Source organism: Cebus imitator, unplaced genomic scaffold, assembly GCF_001604975.1.
Source record: "Cebus imitator isolate Cc_AM_T3 unplaced genomic scaffold, Cebus_imitator-1.0 Scaffold121, whole genome shotgun sequence".
NCBI classification, from domain to species: domain Eukaryota; kingdom Metazoa; phylum Chordata; class Mammalia; order Primates; family Cebidae; genus Cebus; species Cebus imitator.
The window spans coordinates 5,316,141-5,335,700 of NW_016107436.1; positions in this window are offsets into that span (position 1 = coordinate 5,316,141).

Here is a 19,560-nt window from a genome sequence, read left to right on the forward strand (position 1 = left end):
TTTTTTTGAGACAGAATCTTACTCTGTCACCCAGGCTGGAGTGTCATAGTCAATTTCGGCTCACTGCAACCTCCCCCTCCTGGGCTCAAGCGATCCTCTCACCTCAGCTCCCCAAGTAGTTGGGACTACAGGCGTGAGCCACCATGCCTGGCTAATTCTTGTATTTTTTGTATAGGGAGGTTTTCACCGTGTTTCCTACGCTGGTCTCAAACTCCTGAGAGGTCAAGCAATCCACTTGCTTCCGCCTCCCAAAGTGCTGGGATTACAGGTGTCAGCCACTGTGCCCAGTCTCAGTTTCCTTCCCCAGAAAATGGGCATCATGTTATGTATCTTATAGGGTTATTGTGAAGGCTAAAGTAGCAGGTGCATGCAAAAGTGCTTTGCAGACCATAAAGCTCTAGGTTGGTATAAATGACTGAATTTTTTTTTTTAACTTTAAGTTCTGGGATATATGTGCAGAACATGCAGGTCTGTTATACAGGTATACATGTGCCATGGTGGTTTGCTGCACCTATTAACCTGCCATCTAGGTTTTAAGCCTTGCATGCATTAGATATTTGTCCTAATGCTCTCCCTCCCCTTTCCCCGCACCCCCTGAAAGGCCCTGGTGGGTGATGTTCCTCTCCCTGTGAAAGACTGAACTTTTATATCAATGGGTTTGTGTCAGAGTTCTGCTATACAGTACTGTAATCCTTTTTAACTTTTAAAAATGAAAATACCTTTTTTTAGTTCTTGGTAATATATAATCATTGTAAAAAATTAAGGCAAAATGAGAAAATGAAAGTTTCTTTAATCTCAACTGCTGATGACACTTTCTAATTCATATTTATTTAAAGATATCTCAATATATTAACTGAAAAAAGTTTCAAATGTTTTTGTAATATGATCCTACTTATGGCTTAGGAATTACTGCCTATTAAATATTAGTGATAAGAATAAACATGCAATATGCTACATTACGATTATATGATCTTTTAGAGACTTTTATAATTTTCAAATTCTATCAATGATTGCTAATGATCCTTTATATACTATACAAGAATAGGGTACTAGTTAGAATTTAGGTTCTACATTGGTAAAAATGGAGATAATATAAACGCAAATTCATAATTTGAGTGAAGATTAAGTTAGATAATGCACAGTATTGTCTTAAAGCAACATAAATGTTAGCTGTTATGATTATCAATAATAATACATTGAGGTTATTTTGTTACTTGCTTTTGCTAAAGAACCTGCTTACTGATGACCACAGGGTAGTTTGTCTGATTAACCTGTGATTACTGGGGATAAAGTACAAGGTTTTAGGAAATAAGATTGTTAATTTACAAGGTTGGGAGGTAGTGCAGAAGTAATTATGAAGGCTGTGGAGGTTGGAAGCAGTGGGTGAGGACACATGGGTAGCCGAGCTGGGTGATGGCCGGGGACTTTCTGATCTGTGGTATCTGGCTGTGGCTTCTTTGGTCATATGCTTTAACTACTGTTACTGAGATTTCATGTGCATTTCCCTATACAAATCTTCAGTGCAACTGCCAGATTGCTAACATGTGAGGAGATAGTGCTGGCTTTTTTTCTCTGACAATGACCAGAAACTTACTGTATGAATCATGCCAAATTCCACAGCATTCTTTTCTCCATTTAATCTAACTCCAAAGTGTTTTCCCTACCTCTTATTAAAATTTAAATGTTGTACATGAAACACTTGGAATAGAACAAGAGGCACAGGATTTTTTAAAGTTTAAAAGTTACTTTTAAAAATAACATTTTCTAAGGGAATTTATTCTGTATCTTTGTAAAGCTGTAAAGCTGTTCACACACACACACACACACTCACCCCTCTCCCAGCTGTCAATGAATGGTATAAATAACAACTGTGACTTTAACCACAACAAAAATGTGTTACTTCTTAGGTTGTCTTTGAGGTTTTCCTTTTAAAAGCTGTTTCTAGGAGCCAATTTTTTTTTTTTTTTCTTTTCCCCTAGGATCACTGCTGACTGACTAAGGACCTCAGGCTGTTTATGTGGGAGAGCTTTAGATATGGTTATTTGTATGGCATTGTATCAAGGCCTTCAAATATTTGCTGGGAGGTTTAGTGGAGAATGTCTAGACCAGTGCAAACACTGCAGGCCCAGAGAAATCCAAGAAGCTCAAGGAACCATTGAAGAACCCTTTCTTTATCCTACTGTCCTCACAAGGAATTACAAGGAAATCTTCTGAATCCTTGTCAGCCTGGATGAGCCCATCAAAGAGGGTCCAAGTCAATAATAGATCTTGATTTCACCATGCCTGCTTTCATTCATTCCACAGCGATGAGAAGGAGAGTGGAAAGCCATTGATCTTAAGAGTCAGACGAGCTCCATACCAGCCCAACGTCTGCCACTCACTTGCTGGTTCACTCTGGCAAGTCACTGGCCGTCTCGGGGCTCTAGTTTTCTTAGTTTTAAATGAAAGTGGTTAAGTAAAAGAATGTCCGGGCTCTCTTTCTTTGATCTTATCTATCTATTAAGTAACTTGCAGGTGTAGTCTTTGAACCAGGTCTGTAGTAAAAGATACAAAGAAAAAATTATAAGATGAGATCCCTTGTCTCAAGAAAGTTTGATTGGATGTTTAAGCCTGTTTTATTATGTCTTAGCTCCAGAGTGTATGTGGCCACAGGCAAATACATAATAAATCATTTATTGATGTTATATCACAATACAAGATAAAATAATATCATCTATGTTGCCAGGCTTTGAGTCCACCCTAAACTTTTGTACAGGTGGCCAACACACAAATAAATACACCTATAATAACAGTTATTTTATGTATAACAAGAGCTATAATAGATCGGTCTCCTACTGTGCACCTAGCTCTCTGCTAGATGCTTTAAAAGCCTTATCTCTGAAACCCTCATGACAATCTTGTAAGATAGGCAGTGCTATCTCCGTTTTATACATGAGGAAACCAAGACTTTGAGAGATTAAGAAACTTGTCCAACATTGGCCGGGTGTGGTGGCTCATGCTTTCAATCCCAGCACTTTGGAAGGCTGAGGTGGGTGGATCAGCTGAGGTCAGGAGTTTGAGACCAGCCTGGGCAACATGGCAAAACCCCGTCTCTATTAAATAAAACAAAACAAAAAAAAAATTAGATGGGCATGGTGGTATATGCCTGTAATCCCAGCTACTTGAGCAGCTGAGGCAGGAAAATCACTTGAACCCAAGAGGCGGAGGTTGCAGTGAGCCGAGATGGTGCCACTGCACTCCAGCCTGGGTGACAGAGTGAGACTCCGTCTCCAAAGAAAAGAAACTCGCCCAATATCATGTAGCTAGGAAGAGGCTGTAGCTCTTTCGGTTCCAAAGTCTAATCTCCTTTCACTATACCTTTGCCTCTGGGTGTAATGTTTTGCGTTTTATAAAGCATATATATGTGTACACACACACACACACACACACACACACACACACACGGGATTTTGAAGATGAGTAGACTGCAGCACAGGCTGATTAAATGATGTGTCCCAAATCCCTTTGCTAGAGAGTGGCAGACAAGGGACCTGAATGAAGCCAGGTGCTCTGACTCAAGAAAATGTTCCCTCACCTGCAGCGCTGCTTGCCGCATGCCCCGGCTGACACGGTTTTGTAAGATTCCTTAACTCTCCTAGGTGGGGCAGGCATGCCACACGTCCCCTCCCCACATTGTTCATGTGCTGCTTCCCATTTTCTTGCTCAACCCTCTTGCAATCTCTCTCAGTTCCATACATGGGCATTTCATCTTTCCAGCTGCTCAGGCCCCAGAACAAGAACCAAGGACTTGTGCTTTTCTCTTATACCTGTGTCAACTCCTTCAACAAATCCGCCGGCCTTCCTTCAACGTAAACCCAGGATCTGACCATTTCTTGGCACCTCCATCAGTTTCCTCTCAGGCACGCCAGGCATCTTTCCTGTCATCTCATCTGGTCCCTCCGTATCTTCCCTTGCTCCCTACAGTCTCTTCTCCACACGGTAGCCAGAGGGATCCTGTTAAGTCGGAAGCCACATCCTACCCTTCTCTGCTGATAAATGCTCCAATGGCTTCCGGTTTCACTGTGAGCAAAAGCCCTATGAGATGGACTTGACTCCTGCCACGAGGCCTCCTGGCTGTTCCTGGAACACATCAGGACCACTTCTGCCCCAGGGCCTTTGCACTTGCAGTTTTCCTGCCCTGGGACCCTCTTCCCCAGATGTCTGCAGAGCCCACTCCTCGGCTCCCTCAAGTGTGTGCTAATTTGCCATCTCCTTGGGGAGGCTTCCCTTGCCCACCTTTATTCACACTACTGCTCATCTCCTACGTGATGTTTTCCAGCCCCACTCTGGAGCTCTGCCTCCTTCCTCCTTCTGAGCACTTATCACTGTCTGGCAAACGATGCATTGAACCAGTTCATTTTATTTGTCATCTATCTTCCCAAATTGAATGTAAGGCCCCCAAAGGCAGGGTTTCATTTGGGGAAGGGAAGTTCTAGTTTGTTCACCACCATAAAACCCTAGTGTCTACAACAATGCCTGGCACTTAGTAGGTCTCGATACATTTTTTTTTTTTTTGACAGAGTCTCGCTCTGTTGCCCAGACTCGAGTGCAGTGGTGTCATCTCGCCTCACTGCAACTCCCGCCTCCTGGGTTCAAGTGATTCGCTTGCCTTATCTTGCCTCAGCCTCCCAAGTAGCTGGGATTATAGGTGTGCACCACCATGCCTGGCTAATTTTTTGGTATTTTGGTAGAGAAGGAGTTTCACCATGTTAGCCAGGCTGGTCTTGAACTCCTGATCTCAGGTGAGCCACCCACTTCAGCCTCCCAAATTGCTAAGATTACAGGTGTGAGCCACCGTGCCTGGCCCCAATACATATTTTTTGAATGGATGAATAAAGGATATTCATTCCCTGTCCCCTGACAGGTATTAGGGCCTCACCTCTTCCTGATCTGCAGACTAGATAATTTTTTTTTTTTTTAATCTCAGGCATATGTTCACTTTTCTGAGCTGTGGTATGACCACTCATTTCTCACTGACTCTCACCTAAGCCCAGTTCCTACCTAAGATGCTGTCTGCAGAGGCTGCAGTCATGCCAGCTTCTGCTCTCACCCCACATTCTTTGAGTTTAATGAGGAAGCCTCCCTCAGGTGCCATCCTGGACTGCTTCCTAAGATGCTGCCTTCACAGCAACACTCTCAGTTTCAGGAGCCATCCAGCTGTTGAAGGTCAACCACTCAACTTACTGAGTATTAATTATTCAAATGTGTCTGGTTGTATGGGAGGCCTTCAGCCCACAATGAAATGGAGGGTGAATCACGGTGAGGGAGAAAGTTCATATTAATGGTACACCTTTCCCCATCTCAAAGGGATAAATACCCTTGAAAGTGCCCCTGTGCTTCTGGGTTGAAGAGAGTACAGGAGAACGGAGGGAGAGAAGCCCATTCAATCTGTAATTTGCAAAAAAAAAAAAAAAGGAAGCCATTTATCAAAGTTTCTGCTTGAGATATTCAGTAATAGAACTACCCCTCAAGGTTTCCTTAAGGGTAACGTTGCTGATTAAAAAGGAAACATGCTCTCCCATTTTGCATTTAAGAAAACTGTCACACAGAGTCAGGTGGTGATTCTCAAAGGACAACAGCAGCCCCTTGTATGAAGGGACAGTCATGTTCACCTCCACCCACCAGAACTGTGTCCCAGACCATCTCTGGAGGACGGTGTCATCATGAAAGCTGCCTGCCAACGAGAGAAAGAAAAGGAAATGAAACTCACTCACCACTCAAACCCCAAACAGTGCTGGGTCAGGAGTGAGAGCAGAGCAGGCAGATCTGGGCAGAACATTAGAAATAGCATCAGTGTCCCAACTGGGTCGGCCTTTAAAGGTCAGCCAGGACAAACTCGGAGGTCATCTGCACTTGGGGAAGCTGAGGTGTGGAGGGGATGAGTGACTCCGGGGTCCCAGCCATGCAGGGAGTTAGTGACTTAAAAGCAGTCAGAATTCTGCCACCGTGAGTCTCCACATGGAGCTATGTCCAGGGTGATTGAATGACCATGGCAACCCACTGCTTTTGTACCCTTATGTTCCAGATGAGGAGACAGACCCATAAGGCAGAAACAGCAACGAGGCCAAGGAGGCCAGGGAAGATATTTTATGTGGACCTTCACCCGTTGGCTTCTCTTGAGTTCACTTAAGCAGGACTTTCTGTTCTTTCCCTCTTCCTTTCCTTCAGTGTCACGGTAACTTTATAACAATTTTGTCTAATCCCTCAGGAAATGGTCTTGTGAACTTGAAAAACAAATGCCTAAATTCACTGAACCAAGTTAGTTTCTTGTACTGTCTCTTCTGTTTCATGCCAATGTTTCTGCCCAGAAGTGGGGTCAGCTTGTTCAGAGTGGAGGGGAAGGCAGAGATTCTGTGGACTCCCCCAGAGTCATAGCTTAGCAATGAGAAGACAGGGATGCATAAGATAGTCTCCCCAAAGTAGACTACCCCAGTGTTCTCAGCATACAGCAGGTGCTTAGCAAATGATGGTTGCATTGTGTTGTTAGGTGCCATGCTGGAAAACTTACAGGCTACTAATTTTACAACAGACCAATGGACAGGCGTATTGATCACCCAACTACTCTATGTCCAGAGTTATCATTGGAGTTGTCCAAAAGTCAAGAGACATATAGCTTTACTCTCAGGGACCTTGAAATCTCATTGGGAAGCCAGTTCTATCACACATAACATACCTTGAGCAAAATACAAGACAGTTCCGTAAAAGACCCTGTAATACTGATGAGATTGTAGAGAGAGGATTTAAAAGCCAGCTCGCTCCATCATCACGCCCATGTAATAATAATGATAGTAATAGTCATAACTGCCCTTTTTTGAGCAGTTAACTGTAGTTACTACCAGGCACATGCTAAGCACTTTAAATATATCATCTCATTTACTCTGCACAACAAACCTACCAGTACTAATATTATCTCCTTGTCCACGATCACACAGCTGAAAGTGTAGAGCCAGAACACATCGACTTTTTCTATGTGGGTTTGTAAAAAAAAAACAAAAACAAAAAAAAACAAAAAACCCAAAAACCAAAACAAAAAAAAACCAAAACAAAACAGAAAAGTGTAGAGCCAGAATTGGAATCTGGGTGCCTTTTACTAACCCTAACCATAAAGCCATGTTCTTAGCGTTGACAACCACAGCCCATCCTCAGCCTCTCTAGTCCTCTGTGTGTAGGTGGCTCCTTGAAAGACGACTGTACCTTTTAAAGTCTCTCTCTGCATCCTTTGGCCACCACGTTCCGGTCCAGATCAGTGGTCCTCAAACTCTCGGACACCCACCACATAATAGAGGGTCCTGATGAGTGAGAGAGAAAGGGGAACTGTTTGTCATCTGTGGCCCATTAACGTCCACCCACCCCTGGAAGTGAGGGGCACACGTGAACCCTGTCCCCACGTTGTCACTCAGGTGGAAACAAGTTGAGAACCCCACTTTTGGGGTCACCCTAGTTGCTCCCGTCCCATTTTGCACTTTCCCTTCCTGCTTTCCTGTGGCTGGCTTTGCTCTGCTGATGTCTGTCTTAAACCCCAAGCATCAAATCATCTCTGAAGCTCAGCCAGCCAACTCCCCTTCATTTTCCCGGAGTCTCCTGGAGTCCTCAGGGTTCTCCCAGCTCCTGAGCCACTTATTTTTCCCTGGGCGTGTTCCGATGTCCCGAGTGCCAGATCATTGGCGCCGCCTTGTGGCTATGCCTGGGAATTGCAGCTCTCCTGCTCGTAAGGACAACTGGGCCCCCAGAATGTAGGTTTCCCTTGTATCCTCCCACCGCTATACTCACCGCATCTCCGAGTGGACGAACCTTAAGTTAACAAGCCCACTTGACATCCTCAAATTACCACCATGCCTTCAGGCATGTGAACATTCAAATCACCCTGGTACTACCCCTACTTACGACCACCTCTCAATTCCTGCCACCACGACTAACACCTTACCCTACAACCACTACCACCACTGCCACTGCCACTTATGTCACTGTTAATATCACTACAGCTACCACAACCATTGCAGCCTATAGTGATACCGCAAATACTACCACTGCATGACGAGTGCTACTGCCACTACAACCACCATGAATACCACCGCTATTTCCACGGTTAACACCGTTACTACTACCACTACCACTATTAGTGCCACCACTACCACTGTTGCTTTTTAAAGAGACGGTGTCCCGCTCTGTTGCCCAGGCTGGAATGCAGTGGTGTAATCATAGCTCACTGCAGCCTTGAACTCATGGGCTCAAGTAATCCTCCTATCTCAGCCCCCAAATAGCTGGGACTACAGGTGCATGCCACCACACCCAACCACGTTTTAAAATTTTTTTCCAGAAATGGGGTCTCGAACTCTTGCCCTCACACAATCCTCCTGCCTTGGCCTCCCAAAGTGCTGGGATTACAGGTGTGAGCCTCGGCACCTGGCCACTGCTATCACTATTTATTAATACCACCCCTAGTACTGCCACTGCTCATACCATTCCTACGACTGCTACCACCACTACCGCTATTGCTATTGTTGCTGCTGTTACTGCAGCTACTGAAGACTTACTGTGTGTTTGGCTTGTGATACTTTTCTTATATTATCTCATGTAATTCTCACAGCAACTCTTGAAGAAGGAAATACAATTATCCTCATTCTACAGATAAGATAATCAGGACGTGGAAGTCCTTTGAATTGTCATAGCACCCTCTCCTAGTAAGAGGCAAATCAGGATATGAACCCAAATTGTCTGGCATCAGAGCTCATGCATTTAACCATTAGTGTGAGGAAGCAACCTTGGCTTTGGAGTCAGGGAGACCTGGGTTAGAATCCCCACTTTGCTGGGTAACTGGGTGAGTCTTCTTTGTAAGATGGGATTTCCACTTGCATGGATAGGGTTCTTTAGAGGATTAAATAAGATGATATATATTGGGATGTTCAATCTTTTGGCTTTCCCAGGCTACATTGGAATAAGAATTGTCTTGGGCCGCATATAAAATACACTAACACTAATGATAGCTGATGAGCTAAAAAAAAAAAAATCCAAAAAAAAATCTCATAATGTTTTAAGAAAGTTTATAAATTTGCATTGGGCTGCATTTGACGCCGTTCCAGGCCACATGTGGCTCATGGGCCATGGGTTGAACAAGCTTGATATGTATGAAACATGTAACAGAAAGGCTGCATGTAATCGGCCCTGCCTCCCAGGGAACCTGGCAGACCTGTCTTGTGAGTCTCCGCTCACAGCCAACAATAGGTCCTCTGCAAGAACCTGGTGTTGGATAACGCACTCTCCACTCAGGCCATACAAACTACTTGTTAATGATTCACTCATTCATTCACCTACGTATCTCACATTTATTGAACACCTCCTATATGCTAGGCATGGTGCTTGGGCCTGGGGATGTAGTCACAGCACTTGTGACATGGACCCTACTGGAATTCTCTGTGTGCCAGCTACAGGAGATGCAAAGAGCAGTGTGGAACAGTTGAGACACAGAGCATCTGGTGAGCTTGGAAAAGGGGGTAAAACGAGAAAATCAATGAGTAGGCACAATGAGGATTAAGATAAACATCTTAGGAGATTAGGGAATGGATAGTCCCATCAAAGGAAAGAAACATCCCACTGGTGGATGGATCGGGCAAAGCCTGGTGGCATCAGTTGGAAGGAGGGGAAGGAAATGGCAAAGGTAGCGGCTGGAGGAACATCCTGGGTAATTAGTTTTTTCAGTGAGGGGCCACTGGACCTCTTGCTCATCCTTCACTATTTAGAGAGCACTTCTAGTAACCAATGATCGTCTCACGGCAGCTTCGCTGGAGTGGGGAGGGCTGGACCTTAGCGGTTCCTCCACAGTGGAGGGACAACCATGTGAAAATACCCTCACTGTAATCAGGCTTTGTGCTGGACTCCAGTCCCCACCACCGAGAGTGGGACTCCCATTTTGCAGATGAGAAAATTGAGACTCAGAGATATTCGGTGACTTACCAAAGTTACTGAATGCAGAAGTTAGGATGCAAACCTGGGTTCATCTAGTGCCAAAGGCCACGTTCTTTCCATCATGAAACACTTTTCTTTTATGGAGGAGGCTGGAAGCCTGGCAAGCTTTCACTCAGATCTATCATGCAGGTAGAAGGCTGTGTCCACCATATAAAGGAGGCAGTGCTTAGAGCCACACAGGGTGTTGAGAGGAGTGGCTCAAACGACTTCGGGGTGTGTGTTGCGAGAGGCTGCCACACGCAGCAGTCCTTGTCAGGCAGACCTGGGCTTGACTCTCAGCTGGGCGAGTGTTTTAAACCCCATTTAAAAATGCTACCCCAACGATTTCCCTCTGTGATCATGTTTTAGCTGTTACACACGTTTTAATGAAAATTATAATTATACTGAAGGTTTAAACCTTGGTTTTCTCATCTGTAAGTCAATAATGTCTATTACAGGATTGTTCATGCAGACGAAATCGGTTAACACAGGAGGAGCTCCACAAAGCACAGGCGTACAGTAAGTACCCAATGCATGTTTTTTTGTTTTTTTTTTTTCTAGAAGGACCTAGAACAATGCTGAGGACATTGTTTTAGGACAGTGCTGGGGTGCTCAGCATGCGGCTGCTTCATTTTTTCTGGAGCCTGACAGAATCCTGGCCACTGTACCCCTAACTGATATAGTCAAGAGGGTGTTTCATGAGCTTATGAATTTTTATAAGGTTCCACTTTTGCAATTTCATGTAATGCTCCAGTGCCATTGGACACGTCAACTCCTGACCTCTCAGTTGGTGAGGCACTTCCCATAAACAGAGCCATAAAAGCCCACTGGTTTTCTCCTTGGCCTGTGAGTTCATTTGGTGCTCTCCTTCTCTCCTTCACCATTTGAATAGTGATGTCATGATTCCAACATCCTCTCACCTCTACTGAAAAGGACCTAGCAATGACTCCCTCCTGGGTGCTCAGCAACCCTCTGGGGGGAAGTTGTGGTTTCAGCAAGGTGCAAGCATCATGAAACCGAGAGAGAACTGGGAGGGCGGAGAAGGCACCCAAAGGTAGGAGAGAGAGAAAAACGCTCACATGCTTTTATTCAGCTCAAGACAGTGGTCAAGTCAGCCTTTATTTTTTTTTAAGGCTTGCTATTAAGACATTAGTATAATACCATTTAAGGAAATATAAATAGAATAAAGCACCCACCCATTCCCTACCACCAAGTGCTAGCCCCATGATTTCCCTTTACAAGTGATCACTTTTAAATGTTACACATATTTTAATAAAAATTATAATCATACTATAGATTTAATTTAATTTAATCTCCTTCTCGAATGATGTTATTTCAGCAAGCCTTTTTCTTTCTTTTTCTCTTTTTTCTTTTTTTTGGCGATGGAGTCTCGCTCCATTGCCCAGGCTGGAGTGCAGTGGCACCATCTTAGCTTACTGCAACCTCTGCCTCCCAGGTTCAAATAATTCTCCTGCCTCAGGCTCTTGAGTAGCTGGGATTACAGGTATGTGCCATCATGCTCGGCTAATTTTTGTATTTTTAGTAGAGACAGAGTTTCACCATGTTGGCCAGGCTGGCCTTGAACTCCTGGCCTCAAGTGATCCACCTACCTCAGCCTCCCAAGTGTTGGGATTACAGGGTGAGCCACCATGCCGGGTCCAGGAAGGCTTTGTTGACACTGCTGCTTCTTCCTGCTTATCATGGAAGCTACTGCATCGTGGCTTGTTCCTGGGACTCAGTGCTCCAGCATCTTGGCTGCAAGCAATCCCAGGGGTGAATGGAGCAGGCAGAGATATCAGAGTCACAAAGCCTTGGGTTCAAGCCTTGCTTCTGACACTTACTACTCATGTCACCTTGGTTCCATTATTGCCTTATGCTTTGAGCCTATTTTCTCATCTGCGAAGTGGGAGGTCACACAGATGTGGCAGAGCTACTGTGTGGTTTAGAAGTAAAGCATGTAGAGGCCTGGCAGAGAATTTCTTCAGCCAATGGTAGCTGTTCTTAGAGATGTGCTGTTGTTGATCTTATTGTTGGATTGTTCTCGATGACGCCATGATGGACATCTTTCATAACATCTCTTCTCCTTTTGACTTCTCTTCTGAAGGAAAGTTCCAGGAGTGGGATTTTTTTTTAGCCCAAGGGTATAGACATTTTTGTGGTTTTTGACATGTATCACCAATTTGCCTTCTAGAAAGCCGACACGAATTCACTTAATCATTGGCAATGTAATTAGTATTTGATCCAAAGCTAGTAGCAAAAGAAGGTGAGCGACTAGTGATGTTAGTAACACAGGTCAGTAATAAGTAGTTCTTTAGGAAACCAGAGGCTGCAGTTTGTGGCATTTTTGATGTTGGAAGCCAGAAATTTGAAGACAGTATGGAAGTCATGGAAATTAGGCTGGGCATACTGACAGACCAGCAAAAGGCAGCTGTTGACCATCTATGTGTTTGTTAACGCATATACTCCTATAGGGATGAAGAATTTGATATTAAACCACGATTCTTCCAAAATTTATGTCTGGTTTAAAACCTAAAGTAGAAATTCTGCCTAAGTCTTGCATTTAGGGTTAACTCTGTTGCTCTGATCACTGCCTCTCTAGTTCTTTTCTTGGAGGAATTCATTAAACTATTCAAAACAAGTTTTTCTAATTTTGCCTTTTTTTTTTTAGATGGAGTTTTGCTCTTGTTGCCCAGGCTGGAGTGCAATGGTGTGATCTCGGCTCACCACAACCTCTGCCTCCTGGATTTAAGCGATTCTCCTGCCTCAGCCTCTTGAGTAGCTGGGATTACAGGCACGTGCCCCCACACCCAGATAATTTTTGTAATTTTAGTAGAGACGGGGTTTCTCCGTGTTGGTCAGGCTGGTCTTGAACTCCTGACCTCAGGTGATCTGCCCTCCTTGGCCTCTGAAGTGCTGGGATTACAGGCGTGAGCCACCACACCTGGCCCTAATTTTGACTTTTATAATACACTGAAACTACTGGCTCACTTGGTCAAACAATAAACCTCAGTGCCCAAGTCCTGTTTTCATATTTGTGTGGGAGTGAAGTTCAGTGCTGTGATGTTTTCATTTATCTTTTATGTTTTCTAGCACATCTCTTGAGTGGGGTAGATAGAACACTGAGTTGAGAATTGCTGGATCTGGATTCGGGGACTGATTCTCTCATTACCTCACAGTGTAATTTGGGGGCAAATCGCTACTCGTTCCCCAGATTCTGATGCCTTCCACAGTGGAGACTCACTGCTAGGGCAGCCATGTTCGTGGTGCCTGATGGTTTACCGCTTTGAGCTTTCAAAAATCAGTTCTGAAGTTCTCTGTGACAATATGCCAAGGGGATTTAACAGAAAAAAAAATTCCTAAATTAAATTAGTTAATTTTTTTGATATGGAGTGTTGCTTTGTTGCCCAAGCTGGAGTGGTGTGACGTGATCTTGGCTCACTGCTACCTCCAATCTCCTGGGTTCAAGCAATTCTCCTGCCTCAGCCTCCCAAGTAGCTGAGATTACAGGTACCCGCCACCATGCCCAGCTAATTTTTGTATTTTTAGTTGAGAAGTGGTTTCACCATGTTGGCCAGGCTGGTCTCGAACTCCTGACCTTAGCTGATCCGCCCTCCTTGACCTCCCAAAGTGCTAGGATTACAGGCATGAGCTATTGCACCCGGCTCATTGCTGTATTTTAAATGCATTAAAGATACCCTGTGGGTATTTGCAGACCAGGCCTCTCTTCTCCTTGCTGGACCTTGGTTTTAGGCAACTGTTGAGGTCCCTCCTTCTCTGAACGTACCCCCACCCCATGCTAACGTTGAGGGTTGCTGTAGCTCTGCTGTGCAGGCCACTGCTCTGCCTCTGACCGTGCACTGGGTTAGGGCCTGTGGACTTTCTAGCACTCCACTCAGTTTAGCTGCTTTCTTCTTGTCAGTCTTCAAGGAAGAAAGGGTTAAATATACAGAATTGGAGAGTTGGGCTCTTTGTGTCAACAGAATTTGTGTGGCCCCTTCGGAGAACGTCCTTCGTTTTTGTTCTCTTTCCTAGCCCACCTCAAAGAACTCTTTGGGGAGTTCAGGGTCAGTTTTGGTGTGCCCGTGTCACCGGGGAGCAGTGCAGACCCTGGGCACCACTCAGCTCTAAGCAGGCTCGGGGACTCCATCTCCGTTTCTCTTGCAGGAAGTGACTGTGGCCTGAGGGCCCTAGACTACTCTTTATAGTCTGCATTCATTGCCAGTGAAAGAAAAGTGCCCAGGGCAATATAATTAAATGTAGATGAGATTATTGCTGGAATAGAGTTTTTTTTTCCTCTTTAAAAATAAAAACAGCAGGTTGGTGGCATTGGAGAAGCGTAGTGAAGGGGCACTCTAGAACAACACCAGCTACAGGTGTGAAAATTTACAGGCAGATGGCCAGCCTCTATCATTGCAATTTCTCCCTCTTTCAACACCATGCCAAGAATTCAGGAATTTGCAGCCTGTCTAGGATGGTTTCTCCAAAGCAGGTGGACTCAGAGGGACCAGAGAGGCCCCTGATATCTGTGCAATGTAATCTGATGAAATGACCTGATGTGCTTATGCTGCAGTGGCATTTGTGGGTACATAAGAAGATGAGGTTCCCTCGCCCATAAGGAAGCACAATTTAAGGAGGTGGTCTTGGCATAGTTTTGCTTCAGAACTCAGGAAAAAACAAAAGTTGGCATTAGTCACTAAAGAGGGAAGTGGCTGACCTGCAAAGAAGTATATTAGGGCTCCTTTTCTGTGGTTCACACAGGGAAATAATTTGTTTCTCCTTCTCCTGTGCACCTAGAATAATATGTACGAACAGAAAAACCTTCTCCATAACTGTAGCATGTTTTCCTGCAGCCACTAACGCTGAGCTTTGAGAGTCTGGGTGTTCCTTTCTAAAACTTTGTTGTTCTTTTAAACTCACCATCTCCAACCCCCACATCGCTTGGGTTTATAACACTGTGTCTGGTTGTATTGGACCCTTGCTGGTCAGACGTGGTCCATGGACTAGCATCACGGGCATCATCTGGGAGCTTGTTAGAGATCCAGAGCCAGCCGGGCACAGTGGCTCGCCCCTGTTATCCCAGCACTTTGGGAAGCTGACAAAGGCATATGAGGTCAGGAGTTCCAGACCAGCCTGGCCAACATGGTGAAACCCCATCTCAACTAAAAATACAAAAATTAGCTGGGTGTGGTGGCAGGTGCCTGTAATTCCAGCTACTCTGAGGCAGGAGAATTGCTTGAACCTGGAGGCGGAGGTTGCAGTGAGCCAAGATCACGCCACTGCAATCCAGACTGGGTGAGTGAGTGAGACTGTCTCAAAAAAGAAAAAAAAATGCAGAACCCCAGGCACCGCAGCTGTATATGTAGAGATGTCCTCCTGCTTCAACCTCCTGAGTAACTGGGACTAGAGGCATGGGCCATCACACCTGGCTAATTAAAAAAAAATTTTTTTTTGGTAGAGATGAGGTCTCTCTCTTTTGCCCAGGCTGGTCTCAAAATCCTGGGCTCAAACAATCCTCCCACCTCAGTCTCTCTAGAAGCTAAGATTATAGGCATGTGCCACTATACCTGGCCTATACAATTTTTTAAAAGAACAATTTTGGTGGGTTTAAAAATAAAATGAAAACAAATTACTAGGACACGGTGGGGTTTTGGGAAGGGCAAATTAAAGTGTCCCAAGGTTTTATATATTCATTAATTTTAGACTAATTAGGACAGGTATTTATATTAAAAATTTAAGGGTTCCCACTAAAAGAGTAGAAATAGAATGTAAAACTTTCAAACCAACTAAGAAAAATAATATGATCAATTGGCAGAATGCAAAAAAAAAAAAGAGAGGAGAAAAGATAAAAAGAAAACAAAATAAAATGGTAGAAGTAAATTCACAAATATCATTAACACAATGATTCTAATTGGAGGAAACTTAAAATTTCTGAACACACACTTGATGCCAGGTACTGTGCTGAGCCCTGAGGACACAAAAATAGATAAAAACTTCTGTCTTCAGGAGCTTATAGTTTAGTAGGGGGTGGGGCAGAGCTGAGAGTGAGGCTAATGTCTTGTTCTATTGTGCTTCTCATGTACTGAGCTTTTTTTTTAATAACAAAATTCAAGGTTTTTGGCAAGCCTGCATTGAGCAACTGTATTGGTGCAAATTTTCCAACCACATTTGCTCATTTTTTTGTCTCTGGGTCACATTTTCATAATTCTTACAATATTTCTAACTTTTTCATATTATTATATATGTGTTGTTGATCTGTGATCGGTGACCTTTGATGATACTATTGTAATTGTTTTGGGGTACCACAAACCACACCATATAAGATGGCAAACTTAATCATTAAATATGTGTGTTTCGAATCCTCCACCAACCAGCTGTTCCCCCATCTCTCTCCCACTCCTTGGGCCTCCCTGTTCCCTGGGACACAGTATATTGAAATTAGGCCAACTAATAATCCCTGCAGTGGCCTCAAAGTGTTCAAGTGAAAGGAAGAGTTGCATCTCCCTCTTTTCAAATCAAAAGCTAGAAACGCTTAAGCTTAGTGAGAAAGGCATGTGAAAGCCGCGAGCACCAAACAGCCGAGTTGAGAAGACAAAGGAAAAGTTCTTGAAGGAAACTGAAAGTGCTACTCCAGTGGACACATGCATGATAAGGAAGGGAAACAGCCTGTTGCTGATATGCAGAAAGTCTGAGTGGTCTGAATAGAGGATCAAACCAGCCACTACATTTCCTTAAGCCAAAAACTTTGCCAGGCCCAGAGATAAGGTCCTTATTCTCTTCAATTTTGTGAAGGCAGAGAGAGGTGAGGAGGTGCAAATTTTGTTTTGAAGCTAGCAGAGGTTGGTTTATGAGATTTAAGGAAAGAAATCATCTCTATAACATAACAGTGCAAGTGAAGCAGCAAGTGCTGATGGAGAAGCTGCAGCAAGTTATCCAGGAGATTTAGCTAAGTTCGTTGATGAAGGCAGCTACGCTAAGCAACAGATGTTCGGCGTAGACCAAGCAGCCTTCTGTTAAAAGAAGTTGCTACCTGGGACTTTCATAGCTAGAGAGAAGTCAATACCTGGCCTCAAAGCGTCAAAGGACAGGCTGAATTCTCTTGTTAGGGGCTAATGCAGTTGGTGACTTTAAGTTGAAGCCAATGCTTATTGACTATTTGAAAAGTCCTAGGGCTTTTATGAAATATGCTAAATCTACCCTGCTTGTGATCTAGAGATAGGCTAACAAAGCTTGAAGACAGCACACCTGTTTACAGCATGGTTTACTGAATATTTTAAGCCCACTGTTGAAAACTGCTCAGAAAAAAAGATTCTTTTCAAAATATTACTGCCCATTGACAATGCACCTGACCACCCAATAACTCTAATGGAGATGTACGAGGAGATGAATGTTGTTTTCATGCCTGCAAATACAACATCCATTCTGTAGTCCATGCATCAAGGAGTAATTTTGACTCTCAAATCTTATTTTTTAAGGAATGTACCCCATAAGGCTATGGCTGCCATAGATAGTGATTTCTCTGATGGATCTGGGCAAAGTAAAGTGAAAACCTTCTGGAAAGGAGTCATTATTCTAGATGTCATTAAGAGCATTCATGATTCATGGGACAGGGTCAAGATACAACATTAACAAGAATTTGGAAGAAGTTGATTCCAACCCTCATGCATGACTTCAGTGGAGGAAGTCACTGCAGATGTGATGACCATAGCAAGAGAGCCAGAATTAGAAATAGCGCTTGTTACCTCCTCCCTGCCTCTAAAAAACCAGTGGAGCCTGAAGATGTGATTGAATTGTTGCAATATCATGATATAGCTTTTCCCCCATATACTATCTTCTCAATTTATTACAAATTGTAATAAACATATAATCAAACTAGTGCTCCACATGGAAGACACCACAGAAAAAGACCCAATAGAGACTGCCTTGCAGTAAGAGGTACAAATTCTTTCTATAGAGATGGAGAAATAAAAGAACAAATCTAATTGTCTAAAAGACAATTCTCTGTACACATTTTATTTACAGTTTTGTACATTGCCTTAATATGAATTGGATTGCTTTTTCTACTTGAGCCATTTTAACCCCAAGCAAAATAACCTAAGTAATACAGTGTTAAAATGCAGCATAAAAAGTAGTTTTTTCTAATTCTGTGTAGAATGTCAATGGCCATTTAATGGAAATAACATTGAATCAATAAATTACTCTGGCAGTATGGCCATTTTCATGATATTGAATCTTCCTATCCATGAGCATAGAATATTTTTCCATTTCTTTGTGTCCTCTCTCATTTCCTTGAGCAATGGTTTGTGTTTTCCTTGAAGAGGTCCTTCCCTTCCCTTGTTAGCTGTATTCCCAGGTATTTTATTCTCTTTGTAGCAATTGTGAATGAGAGTTCATTCATGATTTGGCTTTCTGCTTGTTTATGTTGGTGTATAGGAATGCTTGTGATTTTTGCACATTGATTTTGTATCCTAAGGTTTTGCTGAAGTTGGTTATCAGCTTAAGAGCTTTTGGGCTGAGGTGATGGGGTTTTCTGGATATAGGATCATGTCATCTGCAATCAGAGACAGTCTGACTTCCTGTCTTCCTATTTAAATATGCTTTATTTTTCTTTTGCCTGATTGCCCTGGCCAGAACTTCCAATACTGTGTTGAATAGGAGTGGTGAGAGAGGGCATCCTTGTCTTGTGTCGGTTTTCAAGGGGAATGCTTCCAACCTTTGCCCATTCAGTATGATATTGGCTGTGGGTTTGTCATAAATGGCTCTTATTGTCTTGATGTACGTTTCATCAATACATGGTTATTGAGAGTTTTTAACATTTCAGATGTTGAATTTTATGGAAGACCTTTTCTGTGTCTATTGAGATAACCATGTGGTTTTTGTCTTTAGTTCTGTTTATGTGAGGAATTATGTCTATTGATTTGCATATGTTGAACCAGCCTTGCATCCCAGGGATGAAGCCGACTTGATCATGGTGGATAAGCTTTTTGATGTGCGTGCTACTGGATTGGGTTTGCCAGTGTTTTATTGAGGATTTTTGCATCGATGTTTATCAGGGACATTGATTGGCCAGAAGTTTTCTTTTTTGTTGTATCTCTGCCAGGTTTTGGTATCAGAATGAGTCTGGCCTCATAAAATAAGTTAGGGAGGAGTCCTTCCTTTTCAATTGCTTAGAATAGTTTCCGAAGAAATGATACCAACTCCTCTTTGTACCTCTGATAGAATTCAGCTCTAAATTTGTCTGATCCTGGGCTTTTTTTGGTTGGTAGGCTATTTATTACTGCCTCAATTTCAGAACTTGTTATTGGTCTACTCAGGGATTCAACTTCTTCCTGGTTCAGTCCTGGGAGAGTGTATGTGTCTAGGAATTTATCCATTTCTTGTAGATTTCCTAGCTTATTTTCATAGCGATGTTTTTAGTATTATCTGATAGCTATATTTCAGTGGTGATGTCCCCTTTATCATTTTTCTTATATCTGTTTGATTCTTCTTTCTTTTCTTCTTTATTATATTAGTCTAGCTAGCAGTCTATTTATTTTATTAATTTTTTTTTTTAACTAGCTCCTGGATTCATTGATTTTTTCA